Source organism: Melanerpes formicivorus, unplaced genomic scaffold (assembly GCF_026170545.1).
Source record: "Melanerpes formicivorus ecotype bairdi unplaced genomic scaffold, bMelFor1.0.p_v2 SCAF_21, whole genome shotgun sequence".
Taxonomy (NCBI): domain Eukaryota; kingdom Metazoa; phylum Chordata; class Aves; order Piciformes; family Picidae; genus Melanerpes; species Melanerpes formicivorus.
The window spans coordinates 9,642,918-9,662,832 of record NW_027142373.1 but is presented as its reverse complement, the minus strand read 5'-3'; the positions used below and the strand labels follow the sequence as shown (position 1 = coordinate 9,662,832).

At 52.8% G+C, this 19,915-nt stretch overlaps 1 long non-coding RNA gene and 1 other non-coding gene across 3 annotated transcripts; both read left to right on the top strand.

Moving 5' to 3' along the window:
- Positions 1 to 15,213: 15,213 nt before the first annotated feature.
- LOC137447678 (uncharacterized) lies at positions 15,214 to 19,624 on the top strand. 2 transcript variants are annotated; one of them, XR_010988902.1, is made up of 6 exons: positions 15,214 to 15,278; positions 15,976 to 16,072; positions 16,995 to 17,138; positions 17,834 to 17,900; positions 18,587 to 18,710; positions 18,838 to 19,624. It is a non-coding gene; the product is annotated as an uncharacterized lncRNA (long non-coding RNA). The 2 variants fall into 2 exon arrangements; XR_010988903.1 differs by lacking the exon at positions 15,214 to 15,278 and adding an exon at positions 15,321 to 15,341.
- On the top strand, positions 15,831 to 15,906 carry LOC137447835 (small nucleolar RNA R38). The gene has a single exon (XR_010988935.1). It is a non-coding gene; the product is annotated as a small nucleolar RNA R38 (small nucleolar RNA).
- Positions 19,625 to 19,915: the final 291 nt, after the last annotated feature.

The following is a 19,915-nucleotide window of genomic DNA, read 5'->3' as shown; positions in this document are numbered from 1 at the left end:
CCTTCTTTCAGTGTGCCCACCCTCCCTCCCCACACCCAGGCTGCGCTTGTAGCCCAGAGCCAGATAGGGGCAGAAGTAGGAGGAGACGTAAAGTGGTAAAAGAGAGAACAGAAAGCACTGAGGGGGGCTTTTCAAGGCTAAAGCTGCTGTGAATCAGAAGTGAGATTTCCCAGTAGCAGACTTGCCTGCCCAGTGATGCTAAGAAGGGATTTCCATCGATGAGGGCTGGCTCCATGGACTTTCTCCAAGTCGCTCCAGAAAAGCAGCCCCCAGGCTCCTGCAAAAGGCACAGGATCAGCACTGCAGGTAGCTCAGCATGGAGCACCACAGTCCCTGATGCCAGCCAGACACCCCCTCAGGCAGGGTTTCCAGCTGCCAGCCCCAGATTGTCTATCCAGGATGATCCCACAGCCATTTGAGCTGCATCCCAGAGGAGGCCTGAGCACATTCCCTGTGGTAGGAAGCAGCAAGGCATCGTCACCCTCCCCGGGTGACAGCCTCCATCCCATTCCCCTTCCCGTGGCAATGCCATCAGCCAGCAATAGCACACATCCTGCTGCTTGGAAAGCAAAGACTGCAGGTTGCATCCTCCCTGCCACAGCTGTACTCTGGCTGGTGGCACTGTGCCAGGGATGCCATTTGGCCCTGAAGCTCCACTGTGTGCCCTGCATCCCCCCCGAGCCAGCCCTGGCAGGTACCGCTTGCCGCAGGCTCTGCATCGGCGTGACCGGGCTTCGGGAGGATTGTGATGATCTGTCACTAAACCACACTTCCACTCCCCAGGCTGTTTTTAAGGCAGACCTCTGGCCTTTCCCTCTGCTCCCTTGCCAGTGGAGCTGCAGGAAAGGCAGGCTTGTTTGTTCCAAAGCAATTTTTAATGCCCTCTAGCTTAGCAGAGGCTCAAGCATTACAATTCATTCTGGCTCCTCTCTGCTCCTCAGAGGATATTAGATTCTTCTCCTGATATTTCTTCACTCTTTGTAGATGTTACCCTAGTTTTAATTTCCAAGACATCCAGCCTGTTTTTAACAGTGCTGAGCTTTCAAGTTGCTTCCTTCAGACTTTCTCCAGCCATGCTTTCCCAGAGCCTAAATAGCTTTGATTACTCCCAGATGTTTTTAGTTCATTAACCCCACAGTAGTATTGTGTAACGGCTTGGAAAGAAGGCTGGTAGCAGGCATCCTGGGTTCTCTTTCCTGGGTCACCAAATTACTTCCTAAGTAGGACATCTGTGGGATTTATTCTACCAGAGAAATGCTATCAGCACCAGGTTATCTTGCTATAGAGAACAGGGCTAGAAGTGGTTGAAGTCGTCTTGCTGATGAAGATAACGCTCTGAGAGCATGAGCCATTTCCTCCACCCACTTCCTTCTTATCCTCCCTGCTGAGACATTCAATGTGAGGGCAACAAGCCTGCAGGAAAGTCTTTGAGCAGGCACCACTGGAAGCTGCCAGACAGCACCTCATGGAAAAGACCTCATTCCCCTTGTTCCAGGCCAGGCTGGACCCAAACTGGATGGCCAAACTACGGCCATCCCTACCCACCAGTCACCCAGCAGCTCAGCTCTGCTTGGTCCATGTTTTCCTTGGCCTGGGAGGATGTCTGTATACATCCTGACAGGTCAAAGCAGGAGGAGTAAGGAGTTGTGCACAGCTGGCTGAGGTCCTGACAAACCTCTCTGGCCCTCCTGACCCCAGCAATCCTGCTGCTCTCATGCTTAAGCCATTGCATTGCTAAATACCTCCAGAACAGCCCCTCCAGCAGAGAGCCAGGGCGTAGCCCAGCTGGCAGGAGACACAGCTCCACTCAGCTATCCACAAACCTTCCAAGGATCACCCCAAACACCCCATATTCCTTGGTGTTTTCCACCCACCCTGCTGGATCCTTCCACGTCTGTTTCTCAGCTCAGCACTCAGCTCCAGGAAGCCCAAGGTTACTGGGAGGGATGGGAAGACATCACAGTGTGAGGGGGACCACGCCTGGGCAGTGCAAAGAGCAACAGTGAAGGAGGAGGAAAACACGATGGGAAAAGACAAAAACCCAACCCAAACAAACAAAACTAACCAACAAACTAAATGCACCAAGAGAGGCTGCAGTAGAGAGCTAAGCTAAGGGACAAACCAGCCTGCCCCAGTGTGTCCCCATGCCTGCAGCATGGTACCTTGCCAGCTGGTACCGGCTACAGCAGGGAAAACAAGGGAGAGGTTCTCCAGCAATGTTATGCCCTTGTGCAGAACTGACCTGATGCATGAAGACCCTGCCTCACAGAGAACATCTATGCCTCTTCCTGGGACCCAGAGCATCCCCAGCACCCAGCCCCACCACAGCAGGGTGCAGCAAAGGGCAGAGCAGATGTGCCTGAGGCCAGCTCTGCGTGAGCTGCTCAGACCAGGGCTGTTCCCAGGGGTGCTCAGGAGAGCAGGGAGGAGGTTGAGGGAGGAGAAGCAAGCCAAGCTGTGAGTGAAGAGTGTCAGTGCTTGGAAAGCACAACCAATTTGCTTTTAGTACAGTTCATGCCTCTCCAGCAGTGCCCAGAATAACAAATTCCTTCCACCCTCCAAACCTGAATGCTGGAGGAAGCTGCTGAGAAACTTAATTGATTAGCTAGATGCGTGCACAGAAAAAAATTGCTCAGCATCAAGGAAGTCACTGTCTTGACATTTAATGCAGAGACTGGTGGGAGATAAGAGAGACCAGCTGCAGATTTTTATCACACAACCCTTTCTTTAAGCATGGGAACAAGGCAAGGTCTGTTTGGATGGGGAGATCCATTCTGCAGTGGCGTCAAGGGGCTGGAGCATTAGTGCTGTGTCCAGACTGTGCTTGCCACCCATCCAGGCCTAACTGGGCAAGCATTGCCTCACCCTCAGCACTGGCACCTTCAGCTGGTGAAGGGCAAAGAGGCAGGATTTAGGCTGCCTGCTCCTCCAACTCCCCACTTTCCAGCCCCAGAAGTCCCTGAGCATCAGCAAGAGATGCCCTGAGAGAAACCTCAGCATCCAGGCTGCAGTGGATAGAGCTGAGCACATGGGAGGAGCAGAGTTTCCAGATGCCTCACAGCATCCTTCCCCCTCTCCCCCCCCAAAAAAGGAGGTGCCCATCACTCCCCTCCCAGCCCCTGCTAAAGCTTTGTGCTTTGCTCTCAGCATCCCTGGCTCTGCCCTTCCTGCCCCAGGGTCCCTGCCTGTGACTCTGTCACCGCACAGGATTGCTTTCCCTGTTTGGCAGAAGCAAACAAGATGCCAAAGGCCCGTGGGGGCTGTGAACTTGCCTGTCGTGTTCTCTGACAGTAGCAGAACCTTTTGCTTGTGTTTTTCCCAAACTGTCACTGCTCATCACCCCCCCTCGTTTTAGCCTCTGATCCTGAAAGCTTCCCGGAGCCCTCTGCAAAACAAATGGAGAGAGCGTGGTCTGCTCTCCAAGGGGATCAGACAGCACCTCAAAGCAAGGAGGCTGCCAAAACCAGAGCTCTCCAGAGCAGGTGCAGGCACAGCCATGCACAAGCCTGCACCATGTGGCTGCCAGAGGTGGGAGGCAGGCAGCCTGCTAACCCCCAGCTTCTTCCTCTCCTTCAAACCGCTCAGCTCCTGCTTTTTGCCTCCGGGGATGATCAAAGGCAAAGGAAAAGGCTGGGCCCTCCGGTTTGCTCTCTGCTGAGCGAGACTGCTCTCCTGCTCCCCGTTTCCCCTACTGCTGCTGTTTGCTATTTGACCTGAGCAGTCCAGAGGAATTTTAGTCACGGTGCATTCCTAGCACAGCATCGGGTTTCTGGAGCAAAACGGGAACAGCTGCCAAGAAACAAATCTTCCCCCGATGCCTGGCACTTCTCATGGGTGGAACAAAACTTCTTGAAGCCCCAGGGGGAAAACACTAGAGCTCAGCTGCAGCAAACCTCATCCCCCTCCAGCCCATCCCCTCCAGGGAGTTTTGCAGCATGAGAGGGCTAAGACAGAGACTAATGAACATCATGATAGCATCCATATGGTAAAAGCTTGGAGTGAAAAAGGGAGCTGAAGGAGATTTCTTCAGCTGAAAGCAGAGAGCTGTAGAGTGCACTCTGGCTGAACCCCCCCCCCAGCCCCAGCATCCAAATCCAACTGTGCCCAGGGTCCTTCTACCTGTCCAGGCCTGTTGTAGATAGGCAGGACAGAGGCAGGTAGAAGGTGCTGACATGGGACACGTTGAGTTCACACATGGGTTGCTGTGAAAGAGCTCTTGAAGCTTGTCAGGGCTAAGTGAGGTTGGTCCCTAAGAGCTGTGGGAAAGCCTGGCTCTGTCAGAGGCAGGCAAAGGAGGAGTGATGCACACAGGGGCTGCATGGACTGGGCTGGCTCTCACATTTCAGCTAGAGGTGTCTATGTCCGTGGGGTTGCTGGGTGCTTGGCTAGCAGAGATGACAGATGTACACAACCCCTTTCCCCACAGAGGTTGGTATCTCCCCAGGTAGTAACCAAATGTGGGGCAGAGCCTGCTCATCAGTTTCTGTGGCTCAGCAGGGTTTTCAGGGGAGGCTGAAGACTGATGTACAGAGTCTTTGGTTACTGGGAGGATTGAGGAGCAGACCAGCTCAGGTAGCTGATGCAGTCAAGCAGAGCTCCAGCAGTGCTTCAGGAGGAGCAGCATCAATTGGGAAGAGGGAGATGGTCAGAAGGGAATTGAGGAAAGACTTTCTGGAGGCCTGGGATGAGCTGAGGCACACCATCAGCCTCAGAACAGATGGGTTCTTGGCCCTGTCAGCTGAAGGAGCAAGGCTTGCTCTGTGTTTGCTCATAAGTCTTGAGTGTGATCGACAGAATAAGGTCAGGCATATTGGTAACCCAGTTTCTTGGAGGGCTTGTACCAGCTGACACCTGGCTTTTGCTGGTAACCAGGTTCCACCTTCAGCCAAGATGCAGAAGGCAGCCTTCAGACAACATCAAGGCAATATGCCTTTTCCTGTCCACCCTGATTGAGACTGAAGCTTATCTTGGAAGCACTCACTGCAGTTAGCACTCATCAGTCTCAGCCTGAGATCAAATGGCCCTGATGGATGTTCAGCTTCATTTTCTCCGTGACTATTTCAGCTGGAGCTGCTGCTGCAACAGGCTCAGTCAGCATCTCAGTGGCTCACTCTAGCTAGGGCACTGTTTCACCAGCCACGAGGATTTTTAGGCATGAAGCACACAGAGTTCACAGCTGGGACAGATGTAGCACTGACCTGCTAAAGCCTGAAGGCAGTGGCACCAGGTTAACCCCAGCTAAGATGCATCTAGGTTTGCCGTGGAGGTAGCAGGAAGTTCACGTTGCAACATGCATCACATCCTCGGTCAGAGAGTCCCAGGAGGCTGCGGCGAGCGCTGCAGGCGAGTCCTGACAGCCCTTCAGCTTCTGAACTGGAGGTGGCAGAAAAGGCTGGCCCTTGAAAAAGCCAGAGCTTGTTTGTGATCTGAGCTTCCAGGCCAGGTTTACACAGCAAGCCAGTCTCAGCAGGGCTAGACTGCAGCTTCTCCCTCCCTTTCTTGGCTAGCCCAGGCCGTTCTGTTAGAACAACAGAAGCGAAGTCCACCGTCGCAAACACCATCTGCTGAAGAGGAGGAAGGTGTCACACTGGGTCAGTCTCTTTCATCTCACTGTAGGTTCCACACAGGAGCTGGCTGGAGTTAGAAAAGCCAAGGAGACCCCAGCAGCAGCTTTTCCTGGTGCTGTCCACAGGCAGTGGTTGATTTGGCTAGGAGAGAGGCTTCAGAGAGCAGGACAGCACAAAGCAAGCCCAGTCCCCCACATCGCCCTGCAGGCCCTGGCTGAAGGTGGGATCAAGGTTTCCTCCCTCCACCAAACAGCATGAAGCCCCAGGCTGCAGAAGCAGCCCTGCTCAAGAGTTAACCCAGCCCAGCTGAGCTCAGTCCTCCTGCTTTGAATCAGGTCACACCAGCACCAGCCAGGCAGGGCCTGGCTCTATGAGGAACCACTGCAGGCACCTTCCTCCAGTATCTGCACAGAGGCACAGCCATGGGCAGGGGCAGCTTCTGAAGCCACCCAACAGGTATTTAAGCTTCTCTGGAAACAGCATCTTCAGATCACAGCTCAGTACCACTGTCAGACTGAACAGCTGAAGCAGAAACAACATCCTAGAGCCTGTAGAACAAACAGAGCAGATCAGAGCACATTTCTGCAGCACTGCTTGGGACCTGGGACCCAGAGCATCAAGATCCACACGGAGGCTGGAGAGCAGCCACCCAACTCCAGCAGCCTGCAGTACCCAGTGCTTCAGATCGAGTCCTTCTCAGCCTGAAGCCAAACCAGGCTCCAGCTCCAGCTCTTCAGCAGCAAAAAGCTGAATTAGTTGGTGCCAGCTGCCTATTGAAAGAGGGATTACACAAGGTTTCTGCTGTGCTGATGCACCAGGTGCTGGCAGTGCCACACAGGCAGATGAAGAAGGAGAGGCAGTGGGCTGGGAACTGGAAGCCCCTCCATCTTCTGATGGGGTGCTCAGGGGAAAGAGGGTCTCCTGATTTCTTCCCTGATCACATGCAGGTTCCCAGCAGCCAGCCAGCCTGCAGCACCTTGCTCCTTTGAGGTCCTTGACTCCTGCTGAGCTTTGACCACCGTGAACTTTAGGCCTGGGAAAGAAAAACAACATCAGGAGCCCTCATGACCACTGACTCCTGGCATAGATGACCTGGCCATGACTTGGGATCCTACTGCATGAGGTGCTGGCCAAATGCAGACATCAAAGGTGGTGCCAGTGCCAAACTGCAGCCTCTTGGAGGAGGATGTTAGGGAAGTGATTATGAATTTGGAGCCTCCCAAAGCCTGTTAGCAGCTGGATCCTCTGGATGATTAAAACCCTGCCAAAAATTAAGATCTGTTTCTACAAAGCTGAAACAGCAAACTTGTTTGTCTTTCCTCCTTCCCCTCCCAACCAAGTTGCTTTAAACATTTACAGAAACCTTTATACTGTTTAAAGAATGATTTTTTTTGGAGGGGGGGAGGTTGTTGTCACTGTTTTGCCAGCTGCTCCAACTCAGCAGCACTTCACACACACCTTCTGGTAAATCAGGTCCTGATTACCCATGCTTCAGTTTGCCTGCCCCACACCTGGTCTGGCAAAAGGGAGCCCCCATGATCCCCTCCAAGCCTCAATCATGCCCTCAGCAGTGCTGAGGAAGGGGGTTACCATGAGACTGGGGGGCTTCTCCCTCTCCTCTGTGGGCTCTGCTGTGTGCCTGGGTGGGAGGAGTGCCAGCAAGTGCAGCCCCTGGTTTGCTAGATAAAGGGGTGTCTGTCTGTCCCCCCCATAGCCCTCCTTGCCACAGGGCTCACACACTCGTGCACACAGATGTGCTGGGGAGCTGTGGGGCTTTCAGCCTGATGTGGTAAGGAGAGGAACAGGAGGATGTCACAGGCAGCTGAGTTCTTCCACCCCTGAGCACAAGTGCTACGGAAGATCATCCATCTCCTGCTGTGCATGGTCCCCCCTCCCACCTCCTTCAGCAGCAAGGCTGGTCGAGATGACAGCTGAAGGGAGAAAGGAGAGCACTTGAAATGTGCAGAAGGAGAGATGGCTGAAGACAAGGTCGACCTTTATGCAGCAGCAGAAGCATTAGCATCATAGAAGCATCAAATTGTTTCGACTAGAAAAGACCTTTAAGATCATTGAGTCCAACCGCAGGTCAACAGCAAAGCAGCAGGGCATTGTGCTGGTGCTTAAATCAGAAAGCAAGGTGCTGGAGTCCCTCCCTCACGGGCAGGTCTCCCAGGATTTTGGGGGTTTGTCGGGCTGATGGAGTTTTAATTGCAAGCTGGCTGGGGGTAGGGGGGGGAAGGGGAGAGAGGAAGGCTGTCAAGGAGAGCTGGAGGCTTTTTGCAGGATGTTTGGACTGAGGGAAAAGGACAGAGAAGTGAATTCGAGACATGCTGTGGAAGCAGGATGTGGGAGAGAAAAAAATGTTTATACAGTCAGCTGTGGGCTAATCCATGGGAGGCTTTAGAGACCATAAAAGCCATCTGCAAGTGGATGGATCCCATTCTGTAGGAAAACAGTGGTTTGAAACAATGCTACCCTCGCCCTTTGATCTATTCTGAAGAGATGAGACGTGGGAGCCCGAAGAGAAGGGAAGGGTAAGTAGATCCATAAGCTCTGCTTGCACAAGCAGTTGGGCAAGAACCACCATTCAGGGTCTCTTCCTGTACAGGAGTTTGGGGCCACCAAACAAAAATAAGAAGAGACAAATAAATAAAGGAAGTAATAAGGAAGAAGAAATAAAAGGGAGCTGGTCCCCCTTGCAGCACAGCCTCAGGAGGGAATGGCTGTGACAGGTTCACAGAGGGAATGGCTGTGACAGGTTCACAGAGGGACTGGGCAAGTTCACCAAAAAACAAAGGGTGTTCCTGAAATCTCCATTCCAGAGGAAAATCCATTAATGGAATCACTGAACTGACATTTTGCTCTCTATGTTCACAGCCCTCAAAGGGTTGGTGGCTGGGAAGTTACTGGGGGAGGTACCAGATGCAATCAGCCTGCTCCTGCACCTTCCCAGCCACCCAGTTTGGACATCTCTTGGGAAAAAAAGTCACATGGATGGCCCTTGGGCTGCTGCCCTGCAGTCATCCTCAACAGATCTTCTTAGAGACAGCAGGAGGAATAACTGCAGGCCTTTAACCATCTCCCCCTATCATCTCATGTGGCCTCAGATCACCACTTCAGACTCAAATTCGTGCTGCTTTCCCTGCATATGCGCAAGGAGAGTGACCTCCCAGGTACTGAACTAGCGTGACCTTTCATCACCTAAACATGAAAGCAGCAGAGATGCTCTTCTCAGAATCATAGATTTGTCAGGGTTGGAAAGGACCTCAAGGATCATCCAGTTTCAATCCCCCCGCCACAGGCAGGGACACCTCACACTACAGCAGGTTGCTCACGGCCACATCCATCTGGGCCTTCAAAACCTCCAGGGATCAGGCTTCCACCACCTCCCTGGGCAACCTGTGCCAGCCTCTCACCACCCTCATGGGGAAGAGCTTCTTCCTAAAATCCAATCTGAATCTACCCATTTCTAGGTTTTTTTTCCCCATTCCCTCCCTGTCCTATCACTCCCTGACACCCTCAAAAGTCCCTCCCCAGCTTTCTTGTAGGCATCCTTAAGATACTGGCAGGCCACAATTAGGTGTCCTCAGAGTCTTCTCTTCTCCAGACTGAAGAGAAGGCTGACAGAAGAGCCTCAAACCGATTGCCTCCGTCCTCTGGGAGGAAGGATGGGGAAGCAAGAGGTGAGCTGGAGATGTGGCACTGGCAGTGCTCCATTTGCAGACTGCAGGAAGAGGAAGAGTTGTCAGTTCGCACAGTGCTCTGACACAACTGCTTGACCTCAGTGCAGCTTATGCTAATTACTTGCATGAATATGCTTGTTGGCTCCCAGCATCCCTCCCATAGCTGAGCTTGAAGGATGAAATACTGCTGCTGTGACAGTGCAGGCTGGAGTGGCTGAATCAGGGGTTGCTTGGACAAGTAATCCAAGCAACCAGAAGTACTGCCTGGGATAAAGAGGGCCTCATTAATATTGCCTAGATATTTTTATAGCAGCTCATTCCCTTTCTGGTCACCATGCCTTTAATCTCTCAGGCTGACAAAAAAAAAGTAGGCAGGACCCATCTCTCTTGCCCCAGGGCAAGACCAGCTCTCCATTCTTGGTAACTGCTTGCCTAGCTTGGCCTGAAAGACCTTCCACAATGGAAATCTCATGCCTGGTTTCTCTACTGTGAAGAGGTTTTTCTTTCCTGCTCTCTTTGATTGCATTTGTGTAGCTGCACACATCTTCCATCTCTGGGCATGCTCTGAGGCTATGTATCTCAATTCTTCACAGAAAGAGTAATTGGCCATTGGGATGTGCTGCCCAGGGAGGTGGTGGAGTCCCCATCCCTGGAGGTGTTCAAAGAAGGATTGGATGTGGCTCTTGGAGCCGTGGTTTAGTTGTCAGGAGGTGTTAGATATTAGGCAAGAGGTTGGACTTGATGATGTCTGAAGTCTTTTCCAACCTGGTTGATTCTATTCTATGATTAATTAAACATACTCATGCATGAAGAAGCTGGATTCCTACTGCTGCTGTTCAACAAGTGCATATGGCTGGCCCCAGCATTTATCTATGGGGGAGCTGCCATCGGAACAATTTGTTGTGTGCTCTCTGTTCCCATCAGCTCCTGCAAGGAAGGAAGCTGTGAGCACAATCTGGCTGGCTCTGACAAGATGGTCACTTTGTCTGGCTGGGACATCAGACCTGAAGCCATCTAGACAGTCAATCAGTTTTGCCTCCATTCCCCCTGACATGATTTTCCTCTAACTCCATTCACTGGTGCACTTGAAGGCAGTGCCTTAAGGCTGGTTTGGGTGCACTGTGCCCAACACTCAGGTGAGGAGAGGGGGAAGAAGGGGGAGGAACAGCTGAGTGGCTGAAGTTGTCATCTCTTCTGCTGCTCAGCACCACAGGGAAGAGAGATGGAAACCTTTTGTGTTCTCCACCTGCAGGAACCCAGAGCACAGCCCTGCCTGCAGATACCACCATGCTCCCCCCTCCATTGCACTGATACTCTGTAAGGATAAGCTTTTGGTATTCAGTGGGCAAGGTTCAGCCTCCAGACAGGCCCCAGTGACAGCAGAGGGTTTCTGAGCTTGCTAAAAGTTGATATAAGCACCCAGGACACACTGAGGAGGAAGGGGTTTAAGTGTGTCTTTAACATTAAAGGGAGGCTTAAGAGCTTTGCTGCTGGGAGAAGGGAAGGACGTTTTGTTTGCTGCGTGCCTTGTCCTGTGTGGGAAGATGTTGCTTGTCTGCTGCTGAGCTCCAAAGAGCTTTCTGGTATTTCTTGGGACTGCTTTGAAGCAGCAGACACCAGGATCTGGGATCTCATGGCAGGCTTTTCTTTTGTTTTTAAACACTACAGATCTTTCTCTCAGATGTTTGGCACCTGAAATCCCAGCAACACTCTCCAGCTGTACCCCCAGGGACTGTTCTTTGTGCACACAGCATATGACAGTGACAAACATCCATTCCTCTGCCCTCCTGCACCTCAGCATCTCCTTGTAGTCAAGCCCTGGTGCCTCCCAGACAGTTAGCAGCGAGGGACTGGCATCCTCCAGACATATATTGGGGAAGATAACCACAGCAGGGCATCTCTGAATGAATGGCTGCTCTGTTTCTCCAGGCTTTGGGGGACCCTGGCTGCAGGGTGGGACCACAACAGGCAGAGAGGGAAAGTAAGAGGAAATCAAATCACTGTCAGTGAGCATGGAGAGTTTCTCCCTGGGGAGACTTAACAGGCAGCCAAGAGGGGAAATGGGTGGGAGACTGGGAAGAGACCTTGGGATCAAAGCCCAGCTGGAGTTGGAGAGGTTCTGTCATTGATTTCCATTTGCCTTTCTGTTCTCTGTCGCATATTCCACTCATCCTCCTGTATCTCTGCTCCAGAGATAACCAAATACCCTACAGCAGAGCTCAGGCTGCTTTCAGAGGTTAATGCTGTAGCTTTGCAGGGCAGATACCAAAGGCCTTGAGAAAGCAGAGATGGGGCTCTGTGCAGCATACCATTCGCTGGAGGAAGCAATCCCCTCCAGACCCTCTGCTGGGAAGTTGAGAGCAGCCCCAAAACGTTCACATGTACATCTCCATTCCCTTCTAACAGCATTCCTTTACTGCTCAACCTTTCAATGACTACAGCAAGGAAACACCCTAACCGACGGGAGACTGGCCACGGGAAGTCTATCAACATTGTGCCCAGATTGCCTTTGGCAGCGGCTCTGCAACTGCCCGAGGAAGGAGAACGTGTTCACCCAGAACTGTTCAGACCAGACTGTAAATTCCTTTGCATCCCCAGGAAGGTTCACAGCCTGTTCAGCACAGCCACCATCTTCTGCTGACCTCTGGGAGGCTTCGCCTTGTACTGCAGCTCCCGGGTGCAGCTCGCTGGCTGAAGATGTGTGGGACGCGGCCGCCCTCTAAAGGGAAGAGCTGAGACAACGCCAGGAAAGTCTCTCACAGAAGCTGCAGGGACTTTGGAGAGCATGAGCATGGCCATGGTGATGCCCAGCTCTCTTCACCCAGAATCTTTGTCCTGCCTCTAAACTATGCTTGGAAGCATTATCTATGCACTTGCAGCCATGGTTGGTTACAGCCGAGCCACTGCACTCTCAGCTCATGCCATGCTCCTGAGCTTTTCATTCTGGAGCCAGTTGATTCACAGAATCACAGAAAACATCCACTTGGAAGAGACCTCAAAGATCACCCAGTCCAACCTTCGACCCAGCACTGAAAGGTCAAACACTGAACCACGTCCCTAAGCACCAGGTCCACATGCTGCTCCAGGGTATGGCAACTCCACCACTGCCCTGGGCAGACCATTCCAACGGTTGAGAACCCTCTCTGTGAAGAAATATTCCCCAGCATCCAGCCTGAACCTCCTCTGGCACAGCTTGAAACCACTTCCTCACTTGGTACCTCGCAGAGCTTATCCATTTATAGGCACAAGCAGACAGTTCCTCTAGAATCTGAGCAGCTTCCATCCCAAAATTCAGGGTGCTGGCAAATCCCTCAGCACATCCAAGCCTATGTCTTGCCTCCTACCAGGATGTGAGCTCTGCACAAGGAGGGATTTTAGTTGTTTTGGTTTATTTTACAAACTTATGTCCCCTGGGGACTTGAAGGGCTAATTCTGGCTGTGAGGTTTTATGTGTTTGCTTCTCTGGAAAGCTAAAAGCAGCCAGGCAGATGGCCAGCCGCATCTCTACAGAGCAAAGGCCACTGCAGTGAAGGCTGTGTTAATTACTGCTCTTCTGTCTCTTCCTCTGCCCTCCCACCAGGCCCAAGCACTCATGTGACAGGCTCCTGCCTGGCAGGAAGGTGCTGAAGCTCTCTCATGGAATCTTTTCAGTGGATAAGACTTCTAAGATCATCAAGTCCAACCCTTAGCTAACATCACCATGGTCCTTAAACCATGTTCTGAAGTGCCATGTCCACAGGTTTCTTGAACACCTCCAGGGATGGTGACTCCACCACCTCTCTGGGCAGCCTGTTCCAATACCTGACCACTCTTGCAGCAAAGGAATGTTTCCTAATATCCAACCTAAACCCCCCTGGCACAATTTCATGCTATGTCCTCTTGTTCTACGACCTGATACTAGAGAGAAAAGACCAACCCCCACCTCACTTGAACCTCCTTTCAGGGAGTTGCAAAAAGCAATGAGGTCTCTCCTCAGCCTCCTCCAGACTGTGTGAGCCCAGTTCCCTCAGCTGCTCCTCATGAGACCTGTTCTCTGAGAGAGCTTTCACCTGTAACCAGGCTTCTCCACTTTCAGACTCAGCTGTGTCTCCTTTCCAGCTTTGCTGCCCTTCATGTCCTCATACCAGAGCAGGGGACTCCCTGCAGGATCTTGCCTGAACTCCCAGGGCAGCCTTGCTAGGCTTTCCCTGGCCAGGGCACACAGGGAAGACCTCACAGTCAGCCTCTTCTCTTGGAAGCAGCTTCTTTTTTGACAGCATGTTGGCATCTCTTTACAGCCTTCTTGCACTACTAATAAAAGTGCCTCTTGCAGACTGCTGGCTGTTTAAGAGAGACTTTGAAGAACCAACACAGGCCTTTCTGGAGAGTGAAGGACTCACCAGTCAGTTTAAATCTATGCTCTGGAGAAGGGGGGGAAAAAAATCAGGTTCTAAAATAGGAACAAGTCCAGGAGGATCCAGGCACTAAAAATAAACATGAAGTCATGCTGCCTTTCCCTGGGAACTCAACTGCCTTGCCTGGAGAGGGGCCCCTGGGGCTGGCTGGTGCAGGCAGCAGTGCTGAGCCAGTCAGAGGGAATCCAGGAGCAGAGAAGCACCGAGCTCCTTGGCAGTGCCTCCCTCCAGCTCCTAGCACTCAGCTCCTCGGGAGTGCTTCTCTCCAGCTCCTTGGGACAACACAAGGTGTCGTTTGCACAGACCCAGCAGCCACCAGCACAGAAATATTACTCCTACTGTCACCACAGGGAGCCAGGAAACTTCCCATGAGCACATCCACTTCAAACACCCCAAGGGACTGCAAATTCTCCACTCCTCTCAGCCACTTCAAGGGTGACACCAGCTTTCACCTGCACCTCTCTACTTTCAGACTCAGGTTTGTCTCCATTCCATTTCCAGCCACTGTAGCTTTCCATCACCAGGGTGGATAAAGCTCTGGGGCAAGACAGTGGATACTGGATATTAGCTACTTTTCCTTCCATTGGTGGCTTGGTTTGCTTTGTTATTGTTCATAAGCTCAACAGGATCCTATAGATCTCATGGCAGTTTTGAACAGCAAAGGACCATCACAGTACACACTGGAAGCATCACATATGCAGAACACATAATACATTTAGTAACCAATCTCTGACTAATCCCCACTCTCCTGCTAATTAGTCTTTTTGAAGAGTGTCCCTTCCTACATGAGCTACTGCTTCTTCAGCCCTCTGAAGCAGTACAACCATGAGTGTCTCCCTGGTAAGACCAGGCAGATGAAGAACGCCTGGTGCTAAATCATGATCCTCAGCACCACATCTCTGTGTCTTTTAAACACCTCTAGGGATAAGGATTCAACCACCTCCCCAGGCAGCCTGTTCCAGTGTTTGATGACTCTTTTCGGTGAAGAAGTTCCCTCTATCATCCAGTTTAAACTTCCCCTCGTGCAACTTGAGGCTCTTTGCTCTTTTCCTATTGCTTGTCTCTTGGGAGATGAGACCAACACCCACCTGGCTCCAACCTATAGAGCCAGAAGGTCCCCCCTCAGCCTCCTCTTCTCCAGGCTAAACCACCCCAGTTTCACCACACCTGTTCTCCATACCCCTGACCAGCTCTGTTGCCCTTCTCTGGACCCATTCCAGCACCAAAATGCCTTTCTTGTAGTGATCCTAGAAGGTCTTTTCCAAACTAAACGCTGCTGTAATCGCACACAGCCCAAGCCCAGCTCTGAGCTCATGATGCCATTCGCCTGCATGCTCCTCGCCATCAGCAGCTGAGGTGAGAGCTGTAGCGGAGGGGGTCACTCCTCACCCTAGCGCTACATTCCACACTCCCATGTCTTTTATTTCCCCACCCAGCAGCCTGACACCGCTCAGCGCCGCCCCGGAGGAACAGCTCCCAGCGCCTAGCTCTGCCTGCCCGGAGCAGCGACACCAGCGGCTGCCGCCGGAACTGCGCCTCCCATCAGCCCCCGCGGTGCTTGCCGGGACCAGCGTCCCTTGCCCTGCCTCTTTCCGCCGGCGCTCCGGGGCGGCATGGTGGCTGCGAGACTGGCGGTGAGTGGGGCGGGTCGCCATCGCCCTCCATCCGCCGGCACGGCGGCCCCCGGGGGCCTAGAGGTAGTGGGAGGAGGAGCGGGACACTTTTGCGCGCTGCCGCGGCTGTCTGTAGAGGTGGGGCGATGCCTCTCTTGCAGGGATCTAGCCGTGCCTGCCGCCATGGTGGACGGGCGCATGGCCGGGCTGCGCCGGCCCTCTGGGTGCGGGGCACGCTGCTGGCATCACGGCCCGCCGCGGGCAGCGCTCGGCTCGCAGCTTTCGCCTGCGCTGGGGCTAATTCTCCCCCAGCAGCTCGTGTGGGGGAGATACACCGCAGCAGCTGGTTGAGCCGAGCCTCAGCCTTGCTGGCATTTGGGTTTATCCTGGAGCACCCCGAGGGGCAGCGGCCGAGCCCACACTGCCCAAGGCAGAGAGGGCAGTGGAGCCAGCGGTACCCCACGACCCACGTCCTTGCTGCCCGGGTGAGGGGCACGCACTAACCACGGGGCCAGGCACAGGCTGGAGTTTTTAGGGTGGCTCTTTGTGGTTGAGGTTTGGCTGCCCTGGGAGCTGAGCTAGTGATGATAAGAGTTATCCCTGGCTGAAATGGATCTTTTCAGTGTGGAAGCATAACTCTGAGGCTCAGCATTAAAAGCATAAAGGTGCAAGAGTGGTGTGCTCCACGAACTAACTCCGTCCCCTTCCTCCACTTCAGAGCATGGCACGGCACCAAGCAAGGGTAGGACACTCACCTGCCCGGGAAGCAGATTCCTTTGCTGGAGTGGTGGCTATTCTGCACCAGCTGCACAACGGTGAGAGACATCAGCATCCCTTCTGGCATAGCCTCCCTGGCTCCTCTTGCTGGGCTGGTTTTGTTGTGTCAGATGATCCCCCTCTGAGGCCCTGGGGCTTCTGAGAGGAGATATAGAAGCCCAAGGGCTTGATTAATGTAATTAAGGCAATCAAGGCTGCAGCTTTGTTGCAGCTGCTACCTGAGTGTGCAGCCCTTTGCTGCCATGGAGTAGAGGTTGAAAGGCAGCCTAAATCAATGGGGATTTGACTGGTGTTGCTGCCCAGCAGAGCACCTGGTCAAAGATGAGCAAGAGTAGAAGGGATTAGAAGCAGGAGGGATTGGATGACACCCCATTATGGAGACACTTGACACAGCTCATCTCACAACTGTGTTTGTCACAGGAATAGGCCTAGTGAAAGAATAATTGTTCTGTTGGCCTACCTGGTGGTGCCCTGGGACAGTTTCAAACTTGCATCAGGTTGCTGGGAGTGGGGAGGTGCAGTTCATGTGCACCACAAGGTCACCTTAGAAAGGACAGACCCTGCAGAATCCTTCCCCAGAAGGGCTGTGCCTATCTTGAGTCTGCTTGGATGCATTTCTCAAGGTGGACCCATAGGCAGTTTTCCATCTTAGATGAACAAATTGTTGTGTGCAAGAAGGGAGCTGGGTTAGGCTGTTCTGTGTGATGATGAGGAGAGTATCTGCTTGAAACAACTAAAAAAGGGTCTAAACCCAGCAACATTTCAGAGCCTGAGGGAGGGGGGGATTCTGAGCAAGGATTTAGATAGCATCCACCTCCCAGAGTTTCTTGCCTCTGACATATTCCTTTGTCTCCAAGGGGCAGGTTTCTGCTGTGCCCAGCATGAGGCAAAAATTGACAGCCCCTGAACAGAAAACCTCCTGTCTTTAACCCTTGCTCTGTGTGGTGTTGTTCTTTTCAGGAGGGAAGGAGAATCTTTATTCAAAGTGCTGTTGCTAACAGTGTTCAATGCAACTTGATCCAGGAGGAAGTGGTCCTGCAGCCTCCTGGGCAGCTCAGAGGCAGCTTTAGCCAGAGAGCAGCTGCTGAGTTGGGCTTCAAGCTGGTAAGGGAATGCCTCAGCACTACATGCTGCTGCCTGGTAATGTATCAATTATGTGTCAGCTCTGTAGGCAGCAGGACTCCTCTGCTGAGCAGAATGCCTGGTCTGGCAGTGCTCACCAGGAAAAATCCTAGTGGTAGGAGGAACATGCTACCAGCATGTGGGTGCTGTGTGTGAGTGTGTAGAACCTGGGGACTTCTGTAGCCAAGGGCAGGAGGGAAGCTGAGCCTGTGATGTGCTGTTATCCCTGTCTGACACCTCTACTGTGAGGGAGAAACAATGTCTGCTGAGGCTCCTCTAGGTCCCCTGAGCATGTCTCCTACCCTCAGGTGACTCAAATGGCACCAGCTGGCCAAAAGCCACCACATCCCTCCCCTGTCTTGCTGCCCTCACAACATATGCCTGCAGCGTAGGCACTGTCCCCTGCACACAGGCTGTGCAGCAGCCAGCTCTGGCCAGGCTCAGTGCAGGGACTGTAAACCCTGCTGGCTGTTGTCATAGCAGAGTTTAGATCTGGAAGAGCCTTGAAGTCTCCTATCCAAACAGTGAAGGGCAGTTCAGAAATGCAGCTTTATCTGGCTGGCTGTACAGTCACTGAGCACACAGGGTGGAAAAGCACTTTGTCTGGAGGGAGCTGACAGCTGCATTCTGCTAAATGATTTCATGCTTTATTTAACAGCATTTCTGTTTGTTTGCAGAAGATCAATAATGTTCCCTGACAGGCTGACCTGGCAGGCCTGACAGCAGTGGACTTCAGAAGTCAAGGTTAGTATGTGAAAGGGGAAGGAAGGGCACTGGAGCCAGTGGGCTGGTGGCTCTGGCAATGCAGCTGTGGTCAAGTGGGACCAGCCCCTGGGAAGAGCACCTGGGGCTTCTGGCTTCCAAGGAGTTAGGGAGGGGCTGGGAGGGGGAAAGTGAAGAGGCAGCTTGACAGTAGGAAAAGTAAAGATACTGAGTGCTTTGAAAATGGAGAGGGACAGGAACAGTTCCACGGGATCTCAGGGGTTGGAGGGGACCCAAAGAGACCATTGAGTCCAACCCCCCTGTCAGAGCAGGACCATACAACCTAGGTCAGGTCACACAGGAACACATCCAGACAGGCCTTGGAAGTCTCCAGAGAAGGAGACTCCACAACCCCTCTGGGCAGCCTGTTCCAGTGCTCTGTGACCCTTACAGTAAAGAAGTTCCCCCTTGTGTTGAGGTGGAACCTCCTGTGCTGCAGCTTGCATCCATGGCTCCTTGTCCCATCACAGGGAGCAAGTGAGCAGAGCCTGACCTCCTGACCCCCAGCCCTCAGGTAGTTATAAACATTTATTAAATGCCCTCTCAGTCTTTTCCAGACTAAAAAGCCCCAGGTCCCTCATCCTCAGAAGGCAGTGCTCCAGTCCCCTACTCCATCCTCCAGAGCAAACGTTTCTAGGATTACAGCAGTGCTCTGTGCTGTCTCCCAGCCCTAGATGCAGCAGAGGAAAGGCTGTTCTGCAGTGGGTGTTGCCACTGGAAGCCCTGTGTAAGGGCACCTGCACTGCACTGCTGGCTCCACCATGCTCAAGGCCTCCTGCAACCACATCATGGGTGAGTTCCCAGGGAAGCCAAGGAGAATTTGGCTGCTAGTGGCAAGTTTCTGTCCCCTGAGACCTGTACTCAGTGCTTCTCAGGAGTGTTGCAGCTGACAGTTGCTTTGCTCTTTTTTTTCCACTAGGACCTGATCTACAGCTGGCTGGAGGAAAGAGGGCGTCCCTGCTGTCTTGTAACAGAATAAAATCAGCTGTGGAACCTCCTCAGAGTTGAAGCTGGGTTTTGGGGTGGGTTTCTTTGTAAAGATGATGTGTTTAAACAGAAATGGGTTTGAGCAGCAGGAAGAGCTTGGGGTTAGAACTCCTTCTGAAATGGCAGCAGATGTTAGTTTGCCCTGCACAGCAAAACCTGCTCCTTCCTGATACCCAGAAACTCCAGCAGGTGCTGAAAGGTGAGGAGAAGGAATTCCTGGCAACTGTGACAAAGCTGCTGGTGGCTAAGCTCAGGCTGGGGACAGAAATGTTTCTTGCGGTCTGCTGGAAAGCTCAGAGATAAGGGAGAAGGAGGGAGAGGCAGCAGCAGCTGCCCAGCCACCAGGTTCCTTGTCTGGTAAGGCCCTTGAAGTATTGTGTGATGAATTCCAGGGCCAGGCTACACCCTTCACTGCAAAACTTCCCTTTTAAGATGGGAAAAGAGGGTGGGTGAGTGGCTCCTGGTGTGCACAAACAGCTCTGCCCATGGGCTGGGTGGGATTCCTGGCAGGATGTGGCACTGAAACCTCTGCAGCCCTGATTGCTGTGGTCAAGGTCACCTGCAGGAGCTGTGGTGAGGCTTGGCCAGAGCTGGTTTGAGGAGGTTTTGGTGCTCTCTTGGTCAGGTGACGTGAGGACCAAGCTTGTTTTTGTCATGAAAGAGCCTTTTGCTGAATGCCTGTGAATAAAAAACAGGCCTGACAGGCTGCCTTGGTGCCATTGTGAGGTGGCTCTGATGTGAACAAAAGTTAATTTGAGACCTGGGAACATAAGATGGGCTTCAAGCTAGAGATTACATCTGAACAGGTTTACAGCCTAACCTGGAGTGCGTCTGTGAACTGAGTGAAAGCAGCCTGGTGGGAGCTGGAGGGGGTTTGGAGGCTGCCTGGCTCCTGGCCAGGATCTCTCTTGCCATCTGCAGTAAATTGTTCCCTCCCCAGCTGGCACCCCAAGGGGGAAAAGGCTGTGCTTGAGCTGCTCCCAGGGATCCAGCATGGTCTCTATGGTTCT